The sequence below is a fragment of the Cornus florida genome, unplaced genomic scaffold (genome assembly GCF_030987335.1).
Source record: "Cornus florida cultivar Cherokee Brave unplaced genomic scaffold, ASM3098733v1 CherokeeBrave_3.0.0_Hap2_Chr05, whole genome shotgun sequence".
Lineage (NCBI taxonomy): Eukaryota > Viridiplantae > Streptophyta > Magnoliopsida > Cornales > Cornaceae > Cornus > Cornus florida.
The window spans coordinates 11,913,061-11,929,785 of NW_026775575.1; positions in this window are offsets into that span (position 1 = coordinate 11,913,061).

The window sequence follows — 16,725 nt, forward strand, 5'->3', positions numbered from 1 at the left end:
TCAGGAAGGTTTAGCTTCTTCCTCCAAAAGAATGTGGTGCATGCAAATGGAAGGGTCAATTCCTTTTAAATCAGCCACCAACCAACCAATAGCTTCTTTGTGCTCTTGTAGCACCGCTAAAAGGCTATTTTCTTGGTCTTGAGAAAGATCCGATGTAATAATGATCGGAAGAGTTTTGTTTACACCAAGAAATACATACTTAAGATTAACCGGGAGTGGCTTTAACTCAAGTTGAGGTGGAGATTTTAGTGAAGGGACAGGAGGAATGCTAGAAATTAATGGAAGAGGTTCCTTTGGCACTTTCCAAGAGGGGAAGTTTGAGATTACATTGGCTTCAAGCAAAGAGTTGACTTCACGAATGGATTGATCAATATCAAAATTTTCGAAGTCAAAATGAGCGAAGCAAGTTTTAAGAGGATCTTGACTTAAAATAAATGGGAGAGATTCTTCAACCATTTCATCAATGATATCAAGAGAGAAACACCCATATTCCCCCTGAGGATGTTAAGAAGCACTAAAGATGTTAAGCTTCACCTTCATATTTCCAAAAGAAATATCCATCACCTCGGTTTAGCAATTAATTGAAACATTAGCCGTAGCTAAGGAAAGCCGACCAAGGATCATAGGAATATGTTTTATTGGATTCTAGACTGGTTTAGTATCTAGAACCACAAAGTCTACTGGGAAGTAGAAATTATCCACCTTGATGAGTACATCTTCTATGATACCACGAGGTTGTTTTACAGATCTATCCGTAAGTTGCAAGACAACCGAAGTGGGTTTGAGTTCTCCTAAGCCAAGTTGCGGGTATATTGAGTAAGGAATCAGATTTACACTTGATCCTAAGTCAATGAGGGCCCTTTCTATCTCATTATCTCTAATGACACATGAGATTGTCGGGGCACCCGGATCCTTAAAATTCAGAGGTGTATTTTGTTGAATGATAGCACTTGCTTGCTTAGTTAGCCTCACCTTTTTAGGAATATTGCTCTTAGAAGTGCGTTTTTGAGTACACATTACTTTAAGAAATTTTGCATAAGGTGGGATTTGTTTAATGGCATCAAGGAGTGGAATGTTGATCTTTACTTGCTTAAAGACTTCAAACATTTCCTGAATTTTATCGCCTTTTTTTCCAAAATGTGTTGACTCTATGAGGTGTTGAGGAAAAGGAGCCTTAAGCTCATAAGATGTCTTAACATTTTGGATTGGCGAATTTTGAATTTTTGGACTATCTTTCAGATTCTTAGATGAAGAAGTTGAATCCTTGGGAGCAAGAGTTTCAATTTTTTCATCAACCTTATTGTCCACAATTCTTCCACTCCAAAGTATGGTGATTATTTGAACTTGCTTAAGATTTGATCCACTCAGAGGAGTGATCTCATCAATCATATGTTGCCCTTTCGGGTTCATCATAGTTTGAGCTGGAAGTTTTTGTATATCCTTCTTATGAAACTGATTTATTGAATTAGACATTTGTCTCAGTTGGGTTTCAATATTGGCTATTGATTGGGAATGAGTATTAACCAATTGCACAGTTGATTGCAAACCACTAAGAGTAGCCATTATCTACTTATTGGAGATTACCAGCTCATCCAATTGAGATTGTTGAGAAAGAACGGGATTTTGATTGGAAAAATTCGCATTATATGAAGGAGGATGATAGCTTGAAGAAGTTTGAAATGGTCGGTTCATGGACTGAGAATTAGATTGATTTGATTTCTCAGGACCTTGCAATGATGAATTTTTTGGGGCTTGTTGCCTCTACGAGAAATTTGGAAGATCTCTCTAACCCGGATTATATGTATTAGAATAAGGATTATTTCCTGAGCGAGAGAACATGGCATTGGCCTATTCTGGCATACCTTCAAAAAATTGCTCCAGTGTGGGGCAATCTTCTGCATTATGAAAAATACTTGTGCAATGTGCACACATAGCACTTGATGAAGAATTCTGAGAAGATGAGAGATGTAGTGCCACAAGCTGAAAAAATTTGTGGGCTATGGCATCCACTTGAGAAGATTCTTCCCTAAGAGTCCGTGGTTGACACAGATTTAAGGGTTTAACCACATTAGATGTAGAAGCTTTACAAGAACTATGTTGCATAGAATTTTCACTTATGTTCTCAAGTAGAGTCTATGCATCATCTAGATTTTTGGACATAAACATGCCCCCACACGAAGAATCTGTTAATTGTCTATGTGGTTCTGTTAAACCATCATAGAAGGCTTACACCAATTGCCACTTTGGAATTTGGTGGTGCGGACACTTCCTCAGAAAATCTTGAAGTCTCTCCTACGTCTCATAGAATACTTCCCCATCTATTTCAGAGAAGCTAAGAATGGATCGACGCATTTGGTTGGTCTTACTCACAGGATAGTACTTTTTAAGAAATTCTTGTTGTAATTGGACCCATGAAGTGATGGAATTTACAACAAGAGAGTTCAACCAATATTTTGCTCTATCTTTCAAAGAGAATGGGAAGAGAAACATATGAAGTGCATCTTGGAGAAAATCCTTCATCTTGATGGTGGAGCAGATTTCCAGAAACTCATCAAGATGTTTATAAGCATCCTCATTATCAAACCCATGATATGTTAGAAGCATTTGAATTGTGGTAGATTTGATCTCATAATGATAAGCCTCAACATTGGGCATGACAATGCATGATGGAGATATATATGTCGAAGGTACAAAATGATCCCTAAGAGTCATTGGGGCTAAATTTTCATTTTCAGCATTAACATTTTCGAGATTATCATGTTCATTAGCCATTTTGTTTACTTCAATTTCAAGTTCTTTTATAGCTTCGGGATCCCTAAGGTTCCTTCTTTGTTTCCTAAGAGTTCTTTTAAGTAAAGCAATATCAATTGGTTCCTCAAGATGTGGTAAAGACGATGATCTATGACTTACCATCAACTATCAAACACAACAATCCCAACAACCCTTCACCAATACATCCACATACATTGATCCCTTTCTCCTCAATTCAACAATAATGAAAACAGATTAAATTGGCCACAACAAGGACCTATGCTCTGAATAAAATAAGAAATTGCAATAGCCTCGACAAGGGCCAAACAAGGAATAAACTAGGAACTTCAAAAACTTACCCAAAGTCCTTAAGACTTCAAATTTCGCAATTAAATCTCCTGGAAAGTCCTTAGTCCCTAGTAACACAAAAACATCAAAAACATGAATATATATATACAATCAAAACAATAAAGCAATTTTTAAATTCTGATTACAAAACCGTATGCAATCCCTAGCAACGGTGCCAAAAAGTTGATGATTCACAAATGTGTACCACTTAAAAATACCACTTATAACAATAGCACATTCATCATTGTAGGGTAATGCTATAGTAGGGGGTTGTCGAACCACAGGGATTACTAGTTTATGGTAAACAGAATTATAAAACTACTTCCTAATTTGATAACAGAGATGATAATTCAATTGGTTTGTCACTTAACCTATGAATTTAAATTTCATAAAGCAATAAATAATGTGATTAAAATGGATTGAACTTATAAAGAGAAGGCTAGGGAATTGACTTCACCTCAACCTCATAAACATGGTAAATTGCACTCAACTTGGGAATAGAGAATTATATATATAAAATGAGGTGTAGATGTATAAAACTACCACAACTTCATCAAGAAGATCATACATCTCAGGATTAAGCATAATCTATCTTTCGTTAGCATTGTTCATCCACCTAAACTAGGTTGTGGTATGAACCATCTTCCCTAGGCATGGCCTGTCAAAGTCCTTCAATGATATGTTTACAGCACATGAAATCAATTAAATATCATAGGCTATCTTCAGTTGGTATGGACTATCTACCTAATTACATTAATCTAAAGGTGTAGCATGGTCCATCTTCCTTAAACATAATCTATATAAATACTCAATTAAATGCCAATATAACCATTCCATAAATTCTTTCCCATTATCACTATAAGAATTCAAGTGTATAATTGTGTCAATGTGATTTCTAAGACAAGATAACAAATCAACACAAATATATATTCAAATGATAATCACATACAGCTATTCAATGTGAAATACATCAATTCAATGTAAATACTTCTAATTTATGAAACTGAATATATACAATAAAAATCCCCAAATTGAAATAAAAATCAACACATGTTTACTTGGTTTAGGTTACATCAACTCCCTAGAAAGGGATTTAGCCTATCATGGATATGGCAGCAACCTCCAGGACTGAAGAAGAGAAGAAAATCCCCTCTCTCACCATTGTTGCAAAGCTTAGCCTAAAAAACCCTAAAAATCCTCTCCCTCACAATATCTCTTCCAAAACAAAAACTAACTGACTTTTTTCAAGCCTTTCCCCCTTTTTTATCCTTACGTGAGTTTTAAAATATAAAAGTCTCATTTAAAATTCAAATTACCACTCAAGATAGACAAAATTGGACTTAATTAAAATAGGGGCCCGCGGTCCTGCGTCCGGACGCGAAGACTGGCGTCTGGACACGAGGCCCTGATGGTTTGGCGTCTGGAAGCCAGAATGTGCGTCCAGACGCGAGACCCTGATGGTTTGGCATCCGGACGCTAGAACGTGCATCCGGACGCGAGCTACTGGAAGGTGGCATCCGGATGCCAGTTCTTGCGTCCGGACGCCAAGTAGGCCATTTTGGCTTCTTCTTCTTTCTTCAGCTCTGGTTGCATCCATTGCCTATTCAGGTCATTTCTCCTTAAAAATCACTTGATATATATGCCCGATATGACTTGTGCTGCAAAAACCCTTAAAACCTTATTCTTATTCCTTTTTAGCAATAAGACCTACAAAAACATAAAAACATAAAAATGTAGTTAATCTATATACACAGATAAAAAAAATGGACTTAACTAATGCAATTAAGGATGCTTAAATATGCAATATTTGACGTTTTTCACTCCGGCCAAGACGAGACCCAACCCACCTACCCTCCTTCCCTCGTCGCCAGTGAGCCCAAGCAAGCCCCATCACCATCAAGCTCCATTAAATCCGGCCAGAGCTTTGGCGAAGGGCCAAGCTCATTCTCTCCCCCCTAACTCTATTATCTATATTGAAAGGCTCATTCACACCATATCTAGCCGATCTAGGCCAAGGAGGATTCGAATCCTCACTCAGGCGACTCTCTGAATTTTTCAGCGAGCTTCGACGAGCTTCCAATCATCCCTTCCGGCAACAGTAAGGCCAGAAAATCTCGGTTTCGTCTCCAATCTCTCTATTTTCTCTCCTTGTTCCAAACCGGGTATGTAGGAATTTATTTTTTATTTTACTTTTTCCATTTTTACTTTTGATTGTAGTTTTATTTTATTTTATTGCATTTTTCAATTTTAGTTTTATTTTCAGTTTAAATATATGATTGTATATATTTCTTTTTTGTTATTGAATCCTTGAAAACAAATAAAAATGGATTATATATAATAAAAAAAATTTAAAAAAAATTGCAAAGTTAAAACACAAAAAAAATTGAAAAATCAGAAAATAAATAAATAATGAATTGTTAAAAAAAATGGACCCTTGGACTGTGATTTTGTTGAATGAAGGATGGGAAAAACTTTGTTAAAATGGATGGATTATGTTGTAGCTTAGAAGGAGAACGGGCAAAAATTTTGAACATGGTTTGTTGTGGGCGATGACCATTGTGTTTGTTGTGTTGGGAATTGATTGATTTGATTGAATATATATATTGTGGTTATGCTTTTGAATTTTTTTTGGGAATATTCATTTTTAAGGGGAAACCATGCCGGATTTTTGCAAAATGAAGTTTAAAATTTGGTTTTAAATTCCAATTGGCATGTGATCTGTTTTTAAAAGCTTCAATTGAAAAAGAAACTTGAAACTTGAAAATTAAAGTTAAAAGTTTGAATTGAAAACGGAAAATTTTTCAAGTTAAAATTGTTTTGAAACTTCAAGTTGTAAATGGAATTTCATATTTCTTGATTGTATTTGGGATTTGAATGTCATGTACTTGATATGTTTGTTTGTGACTTGAAATGGAGACTTGAATTTCTAAAATGATTTGTTTTTCTTGATATTTGAAACGAAATGGAAATTTTCTTGAACTTGAAAAATTCTTGATATTTTGAACTTGAAATGGCATTGCAAATTTGAATTGTTGTGAGAACGATTCCTGACTTGTTTCATTTGTTTGTTTTGAGTATGAAATGCATGGATGTGTTTTGAGGTGTCTTAAATGCATGCAAATTTGACTTGACTTGAATCTTGTGCCTTTTAAATTTTATAAATGTGTTTCAAATGGACCTTTTTGAAAGTTTTGATCTTCAATTGCCTACAGCTCATGGTTAAGATGCCTTGTTTTGGTAAAATGATCCTTGAATGTTTAAAATGCTTTGTGATCACACTTGTCGGTTTCATAATATTAAAAAAGAAAAAGGATTTTTGAACTTTGTTTGCAAATGAGAAGTTGAGTTGCTTAATTCCTTCTTTTGTTGTTCATTCAATGCATGATTCTTGTTATGAAGTTTTTATACAATGCATTTGAATGTTTTAACTCCAAAGTTTTCAAAAATTCTAATTTTACCCCAAAAGTGTTAAGGAATTCCAAAGTTGACCAAAATGCCCTTGATTGAGTTGAAACTTGTTCCAGTTGATTCTTTTTTATCCAATTGCATGTGCTAAGTGCTTTTGAACTTGTTTGTGCTAAATTCTTTATCTTTTACCATACTAGGGCATAAGTTGACATCTTTAACCCCATTTGCCAAGATTTTGAACTTTCTTGAACATAATTTGTTGAATTGCCATTCCAACCCAACTTTTTGAAGTCAAATGATTCCATTGTTGCTTTTTAACCTTGAAACTTGTTAAATGTGTTCCTATTTGAATAACTGTGTACATTTTGGAATAATTGTAACTTGTTGCTTGTATATACACCATTTTGCACACACTTATGTCACATTGATGGTTTTGAGAGTCTATGTGCATCCTTTGAATAAATCTTCTTGGAATTGATCTTTTAATAAGTTTGGGGGTAGGCAATGGATGTTTGTAGTTCAAAAAGCATGATTGAGATGTCATTTTTGTTCTTTAGCCTTAGTACCCATTTGTGAGCATAACTTGAACTTTTGAACTGTCATTTGAACTAAGTTTGAGAATGTGCTATCTTGTTTTGAAAAATTGATTTGTCAAATGCCATTTGCTTGATATCGTACACTTGTGATCCATTTCTGAAAGCCAAGTAAGGGCTCGAGACCGAGGTTCTTTCCGGTCCTGATTTTGATTCAAAAATGGTAAGTCTCTTGTTATTCTCAGATGTTGACCATTCTTTGCTTCATTTAAGCTTTAAAGGAGGTCGCGAGCCATAAGCGATCATTTTTCTGCTTATCTGTTGCTTAGAGGGGGTCACAAGGAATGAGTGATCATAGGATGTTGATTTTGTTGAAATGAAATACGTGATATTTCTTTGTTTGGTGTTTGTTGATATATGAGCATCATTCAGACATATGTCATTTAGTTGCATACCATATCTAGGATTCATTCTTGAGTTTGTGTGTCATATCATGCCTTGGATTGAAGTGTTATGCAACCGTGCATTTCATTTAGTTTTTATTTCATGATATACATGTTTCTTGAGTCCTAGGTTAACATTTGTTATATTTATATGCTCCATGTTATCCTGCTTGCTCCATTTGATATTAATTGCTGAATTTGTAGACATTCTTGCTTAGAAATTGATACGATGTCATCCTAGGGTCTACTTGGCCATGAATTTGCAGAATCTTCCTGAGTTTTAGGTTTGTGAATGCACGTTGCATCCATTATGCACATCACAACCTATGCTTGTCCTTTTGATCCTATTTCCGCTCAAAATGTTCCAAAAGTGACTTTTTTGCCCTCTATGCCATCATTGCATTATTTTGCTATCGGAGCTTGCTTATTGTGCCATGATCTATTCTTATCTAGTTGAAGCATATTGGATGATAATATTAGAGCTTTCTTAATCATTTCTTACACAAGCATGATTCTATTTTTCTATTCTCTATTTCTACTTGATTCAGGCATGCTTTGTGTTTTCTTATCAGATGCTTACCTTATCATATACCTGTGCACTGATCTATTCTTGTTGCTTTTATAGATGCAACTTAGGCAGAAGACACTTGTTAGAAAAAGAGTTCCCCGAGCTCCACAGCCTCCTCCATCTCGATCCAGAGGCAGAGTCTTCATCATCTTCATCATCTATAACTACAACATCTCCATCTTACTCTGGCATGAAACTAGAGGCACAGGGTCCTATTGTCCGAGCAGTACCTTCTCCATCTTACTCTGGCATGAAACTAGAGCCTGAGTTTAGATTCGACCATAATTTATTTTTTGAGTTGGAGCAGACCAAGTGGTCTATGATGAGCTCACTTGTAGGGGCATCGATGTCATTATGACACCGGCAGACACTGTAGTTCATCCCCGGGTGGTTGTATTGTTCTTCCAGCACCTTCGGTTAGATGGGGATGATCGACTTTTGATGCATACGACTATAGATGGCTAGGATATTGACATTTTTATCCCTACCATAGCTGCTGCTTGCCGATGCCTCCATCTCTCTCCTTTGGTCACTGACTCTGAGGATTCATTATATCCCAGCGCTTCACTTTATCCATCCGAGATGACCATTGTTGAGAATTTATCTCCACATGCTGCCTTTGAGGGCAATACATTTGCAGATTGGGTTAATATTAATCCTCGATACTAGTTTATAGTTTTTGTGCTTTACCTCAATGCCTTTCCCTCAGGCCATAGTACAAAGCGGAGAGAGGGGATTTGCCAGGCTCTATATTGTCTGAGCAAGGGTTATTAGATTTATGTTCATGCTCTCATCTGGGAGCTCATTCATTAGTTCTGGAAGAATCTGATCTTCAGACATAATTCTAGAGTTGATGCTTGGCCTTTACTATATCACCATCTGATTACACAGCTGCTGATTGACCAGGGCTATCACTTTGACCCGGATGAGATTCTAGAGACTGATGCACAGAGAACTAGGAAGGCATATGACATTACCAAATGGATAAAGACTTATAATTTTTGCCTCAAGAATAAAAGGAACAGAGATCAGAAAAGGAAGCGAGATCAGGAGAGAGTTGAGGAGGATGCATCTGCAGAGGACGCAGCCGATAGATTATTTATTCAATTTTTTGTGCTCGGATTTGGTTCTGATTTTGCATCCATCCATGATATTTAAATTACATGCTTTGTGTATTTTTAGTTTTCTAGAAAAGTATGCTAGTTGTTTACTTTTATGTAAAAGGGCATGGATGCATAGTTTTTTCGGAAACATTATTTGTTTTTGGGTTTTTTCATAATTATATAAAGTAATTATTTTATTTCTTAGGGATATTTTGTAATTTATTTGGGAAGATATTTTCAAAAAGGACCTTTTTGTAATTACCGAAAAAGTGTGACAAGTGTCGCGCTCTCATTGGTCCACTTGTAAGCATCTCATTGGTTAACACTTGGAAGCCTTGGATGATGACATGTGGAGGGTGGAGATTCACCCACTTGTTGGCCTAGCATTGGTGCACTTGTTGGCTTGGATTGTTGACAAGTGTAGGCTTTAGATTAAGCCTAGAATGAACCATTAGATTAATGACAAGTGTAGGCTTCTAATTAAAGTCTAGCTTTTGTGTGTGAGAGGGGATGGTGCAAGACTAGGTGTGTTTGACTTCCATTGACCAAGTGAGTGGAGGAATACACTAAAGTGTTTTAATTATTTCATTTTACACATTAAACTTCTTCTTCCTCACTTAGAACCCTTGCCGCACTGATTTGAAACCCAAAAGTTGGTTTTTTTGAAACTTTGACATTTCATGTCTTCTTCATCCAGACTCCAAATCAAGTGATTCTTGAGTCTAGATTTATAAATTTTTCCTTGTCTATCTAATGGTATGCTCAGTTGCAACTAATTTTGTTTGAAAAGACAATTTTACCCCTTGTCAAGTACTCCTGCCACACTGATTTGAAACCCAAAAGTTAGTTTTTTTGAAGCTTTGACGTTTCATATCTTCTTCATCCGGACTTTGAATCAAGTGATTCTTGAGTCTAGATTTATTAATTTTTCCTTGACTATCTAATGATATGCTCAGTTGCATCCAATTTTATTTAAAAATACCATTTTACCCCTGGTCAAGTACCCTTCCCATTTTATAATCTTAGTTTCCGCATTTGATTCTTTTAAGTTTCGTGACTTCATGGAAGGTCACCTTGGTGTCTTAGGGATTTTGTGTATCCCTAGAGACCTTGTTTCTATTTTTACTTCTGCATTTTAGATCCATTTCGGGTTATCTTATGGGTCATCACAGGATGCACTGGCTTGAAAAACCAGGGCCATCACACGCGAAACCCAGTTCCAATTACAAAACATTTTCTCATAACCTTTTCCAGACACATTTCTTTAAAAAGAATCAATTTGACCTCACTTTTCCCAAAACCATGCCCATGCCATGAATGGAATCATGCATGATTGAAATTGATATAAGCATGCTTGCACTTTATCAATTTAACCATACATACTCATCATCATCATCATATATATATAAGTAATCTCAATAAAACAATGTAACGCAAGATATGTTCTTTAAACAACTTTGCAACCAAGCATATATATATATATACACACACAATTAATATCATCTAGAGCATGTTTCGTCGCATAAACACGTAAGCACATAACCGACATTCAATTTTTTTGAAATTTATCATTTTAATATTGTTTATCAAGAATTCAAGTATACAAACTCAAGAAAAGTTAAAACTTAATGGTTTAGACATCCCTACCTCAGAAGTAACCAAAATGCATCCCTGGCCGGAAAAGTCAACACCGGTCAATGCAATCAATACCGGTCAATGTCGACGGAATGAAAAACTGTTTGATGGAAACGTAGTCGACAACAAGGAGAGTAAACTGCTCCAAAGGCGCAGCTCCGGAATCTGACTCGAAGTGGCCCAAAACCCCCTCCGAAACCTTAGATCTAAAAACTTTAAAAATTCACAAAATAATCACCGCTCCTTTGAAAATTAAATTCTTTGACCATGTGATAGAGAATGATGAGAGGAACACTTTCTGTCAAGGAACCAAGGCTGGAAACCCGACCGATTGGCCGAAAAATGAAGGATAAATAATGAAGCTTAAAGAAAAAGAAAAATGAAAGGAAAATGAGAGGAAGGGAGAGCTGCGAGAGAGAGAAACTAATTGTGGCCAAAAAAATAGCCATATGATATATATAAATTGAATTTGATATCATGTGGGGTCCACCAAAGGCAAATATCTCTTTTTAACCTTTTTATATATAAACATAAACACATGTAAGTACACTAACCACACCACAGGACATCTCTAAACACAGTTGATGAGCGCTAAATATTGCATATTCGAGCCCTTAAATATACATATGTTAAGCCCTAAAGTGATACTTCTATCCATTATTAGACTGATTTATGTTTAATGTGTGTTTATAGGTACTTTCCCAAAGAAACGGTTAAAACCGGGACTTTATGATGATATCGAAGCTTACAGAGTCGTTGCCGGTCATTCAGAGCAAGTCGAGAGCTTAAATGGTTAACTTTGGAAGAAGTCATAATCCAAAGCTCAAGCCCAAGTCTTGAGGCTCGAGCCCTACAAGCAAAAGAAGAAAGTCAACAAGGCATTAAAGCTTGAGCCTTGTACCTTAGAGCTCGAGCCCCAACTAAGGATGCTCTAGCCTAACCAAGAGTGCTCGAGCCTTCACCCTTAAGCTCGAGCACAAGGCATCAGAATTTGAAGAATTGATTTCCATGGAAGAACCAAGCTCCTAGGGCCTCGTGCCTAACATCAAGGATCAAGTACCATTACCCAAAGCTCGAGCCTTGAGTACCTAAAGCTCGAGCCTTGTACCTAGTGCTCGAGCTCATGAAGTTTGGATTGAGCAATGTTAAAAGAGATGAAGCCTAAGAATATTCTAAGTGTTGAAGAAAAAGACGCTTCAGAAAATAATTAAAGAAATTTGGCTAAGTGTCAAAGTGAAGATCGAGCACCATTCCTTGAAGCTCGAGCACCAATCCAAAGAAGCTCGAGCCTTGTTCCCAAAGCTCAAGCCTGAACCTTAAAGCTCAAGCCTTTGTTCCTAAAGCTTGAGCCTTCCATGACATGTCAGATTTAAGTTACAGGATTGCTCTCTTTACAAGTCGTATCTCATCCAAGATGGGCCAGAAGACCTAAAAGTCCACCAAGCCTTTATTTTCTTCTATAAAAGAAGGCATAGGCCTTGATAGAAGAGGTCCCTTTTTCTCGTGTTATTTTAGAAGGTTGATACTGCGGTGGCAGCTTTTAGGGTTTCCACAACTTTAGAAGGTGAAGATCCTGAGAAGAGAAGTACCATCCGTGATGATGGAGACAACTTCAACACAGATGATATCCAGCATCGTCATAAGTAGCTAATTCCTCTCTTAAGGCACTGATGTAACCCAATCTAGTATTATGGTTTGATTGTTCTTAACTTTGGGATTATATTATGTTTTTGATTATATGAATATGAGCAATTGAGACAACTCAATTAGATTTAATGTTTTAAATAGATTACAAATTGTTATTACCTTGTCTTAGATATAACTGTTTGTTCTCTATTCTCAACCTATTCTTATTGGACGGTATCTGGTAGAGCCCTACCGAGCATGAGAACAGAGGTCATATAATGGTGTTCCAACGTTTTTAAAAAAGAATGTTTTCATAGTCTATGCTTAGGAAAGATGATTATTTGAAAAGTTGTTTAAGTAGTTAGAGTATGTAGGTGGATAGTCCATACTAACCGCAGATAAGTTATAGTTAACTGAATTTTATAAAACATCTTTCTTTAAAATCAGAATTGAATGAATGCTATTGAGTTCAATTCATTTAAAAACATAATTTGTTAAATCTCCATAGTTGAAACAATTAACCATAATATGATGATTGCGGTGAAGTCAAAGCCCTAAGATTTCTCTCTTTGATCACTTAGTTTAATTTAGCTTAATTTTAGTTTAATTTCAGTTTTTAATCGTGACAACCAATCAAACACTTCAACCAATTACTTGTGACCCAAAAGAAATTAATTTAAGGCTGAACATAAATTCTCATCTCCCTGTGGGTTCGACACCCTCTCTATAGTGCTATCCTTCAAGGATCCGTTCTATTGTGAGTGGTAAAATTTACAACACAACAAATTTTTGGCGCTATTGCCGGGGAGATTTGTTATTTAGTTTAGTTTTTAAATTAGTTTATTTTTGGTTTACCAGTCTTTGGACTTTCTGATATCTCACCTTAATTCTTTTTCTTTTCAGGTACAGGAAATTAGTAGTGAGGATAAAGATGCTTCAGGGATAAAAACTTCGGTTTATTAAACCTTCTGTGAGTTTTTACTGTTTTCTTTTAGTTGAAAATTTTATTTTTGTTGGATTAGTGGAATTAATGCATGTCAACTCATCATTCTCAGTCAAAACCTTTAGTGCATGATCCTGAAATAAAGAGAATTCTTAGTTAATTAAGAAAACTTAAAAAACATTTGAATACAATAAGAAGTTCCTCTGAAAATATGGCTGATAATCGTGATGCACTGAGTAATGGCAATGGTAATGGTAATGGTAATGGTAATGGAGGACATGTTCCACCTATCCCTCCTCAACCACAATTGAGGGACCATTTCATTCCTACCATATACACTTCTCCTTCATGCTTTATATTTCCGGATGCTAATGTAACCTATTTTGAGATCAAGCTTGCTATGATCCAAATGCTTCCTACCTTCCATGGGTATGCAATAGAGGATCTCTATATGCACTTGGATGTATTTTTGGAATTGTGTTCAATTACCAAGTTGACCACTCTTACCAATGATTCATTCAGGATGTGACTTTTCCAATTTTCTCTCAAGGACAAAGTAAGAACTTAGTTGCATTCCCTTCCACCAAATTCCATATCTACATGGGAGATGTTGCAACAAGAGTTCTTGAAAAAGTACTACACAGTAGGTAAAACCTGTCAAATAAGAAGAGAAATCATGGCATTTTCCTAAATCCCGGGAGAATAGTTTCATGATGCATGGGAAAGATATAATGATCTTCTAAGAAAGTGTCCACACCATGACGTTACTCAATGGCACTTAATATAGATTTTCTATGATAGTCTCTCTGATTCTTATAGAAATATGATTGATGCATCTAGTAATGGAGCTTTTCTGCGAAAGAGTCCGGCTAATGCTTGGGAACTGTTCGAGGCCCTAAGTAAAAATTCAACACAATATGCGTCTTCCTCTAGGTCTAGGTCTTCACCTGGAATGCATAAAGTTGAAAAAGTCTTTGAGGTAGACAAATCTAGTGAGTTAGCCACTCAAATAGAAGCCTTGAACCATAGGTTTGATCAAATTCTATCATCTGGCTTTGCTCCTGTTGCTAATTCACAAACTGCCTTGCCAAAGGAAGTTTGTTTCATCTATGCTAATCTTTCCTATTTTGCTGACACTTGCCCTATGATGGGACAATCATTTGAGATCCCATAGGAGCAAGTGAATGCTACATTCTCTAGACCAGCTTACAATCTATATGTATCTACATATAACTCTGGCTGGAGAGATCATCCAAATCTATCATGGCGTAATCAAAGCTAAGGGACCACTATTCCTCAATCACAGGGACAGTACCAAAATTCATCTAATCCTATGCCCCAAAATAATTCTTTTAATTAATCTGGTATCTATCGGCCACCTCAGTTTAGGAATCAACCTACTCAAACTCCTAATCTTCCACCTCCTCCAAGAAATTCTGCTTTTGAAGATCAAGTACTCAATGCTCTTGTTGATCTTAAAGTCAATACCCAACTTCTTAATTCTCATTCACAAGCCATAGCAAGCTAGAGGTACAAGTTTGGTGAGTACTCTATCTCGAAGAGAGGATGGAAAACTGCCTAGTCAGCCAGTAGCCAACCCGAAAGGACAGACTTACATGATTGATGAAACTAATTATTCAGGTATTCATCATGAGTAAATTTAGGCTATTACTACATTGAGGAGTGGTAAAGTGGTTGATAATCAAGTTAAAAAAGGACAGTGGAAAAAGAGAGGCTTAGGGTTCCCATTGTTCCTATCATCCATAATCCACATCCCAAGGATGTTCCTTCAAGTTCTATTCCATAATCCACCACAAGAGTTGAAGGTGGAGTCACTTCTTTATCTGCTCCTAATCTTGAGACAGCTTATGAGCCAAGAGCGCCTTATCCTGAACTTCTCAAGGAACCCTCACACTTTGGCAAACAAGGGAAGAAAATTCAAGATATGATGGAGGTCTTTAAACAGGTCAAAATCAATCTTCCTCTGCTCGATGCTATATAGCAAATTCCAGCCTACTCTAAATTTCTAAAGGACTTGTGTACTCTCAAGAGAAAATCCAAAAGCCAAGTTCCTAAGAAAATTTGTCTCACCGAGCAAGTCAATGTTATTCTAAAGTACAACACTCCTCTAAAGGTTAAAATCCTAGTGCTCCTACAATTTTTTGCATCATTGGAAACAATGTGATAGAGTGAGCACTTCTTAATCTTGGAGCAAGTGTTAATCTTATTATTTACTCAGTGTATGAGAAGTTAGGTCTGGACGAGTTAAAACCTACATCGGTTGTTCTATAACTTGCTGACCGTTCTGTCAGACAACCACGAGGTATTGTTAAAGATGTACTCATAAAAGTTGACAAGTTCTTCTTTCCGATCAATTTCTTAGTTCTTGATACAGAACCGGTCCACGATTCCAAAAAGTATATTCCAGTTATTCTTGGGCATCCTTTTTTAGCTACAACGAATGCTTGCATTAACTGTAGGACTAGAGCCATGGATTTATCTTTTAGGAATATGAAAGTTAAGTTAAACATCTTCAATGTTATTCATCATCCCCATGATGATAGTGAATGCTTCTTCCTTGATGTTATTGATGAGTTGGTTGAGGAATCACTCCCAACTATTTTATCCAAGGATCTTTTAGAAGCTTGTCTGAATCATTTCAATTATGAAGATTTCGATATCGAATCTTTGATGGCTGAAGTAAATTATTTGCTGAATTCCACTCCTATCGCAGATTTTCCTCCATGGAAATCTAGACTTGAGCCTTTTCCTCCACTTTCCAGTAAGCTTAAGCTTAAACCACTCTTGGACAAGCTCAAGTATGCTTTCTTGGGTTTAAATGACACCCTCCCGGTGATCATTGCTTCCAATCTTACAAGTTGCCAAGAAAGTAGTCTCTTAACAATTCTTGATCGAAATAAAGAGCTATTGGGTGGAGTATGGCTAATTTGAAAGGAATTAGTCCCACAATTTGCATGTATTAGATTCATTTAGAGGAGGATTGCTAAACATCTCGGGAACTCCAAAGAAGATTGTGACAGCCCTGGTTTTTAGGCCAACGCGTCTTATGATGAACTGAACATAGATCAAATAACGAATCCAGAATGCGGAAGTAAGAAACAAGACAACGATCTCCCAAGGCACAACACACCTCTAAGACACTTTGATGACCTTCCATCAGGTCGTGGAACTCAATGAGAACTGACGCGGAAGTAAAAAATCAAAAATATGACAATAAGCCCCTAGGGGAAAAATAGTAATTTTACATGAATATGACATCCCTAGAATGTATATTATTCCCAAGACATATCTATGACTTCCCGTGAAGTCACGGAGCTCAAAAGAAAGTATCGGAAATGAATTACAA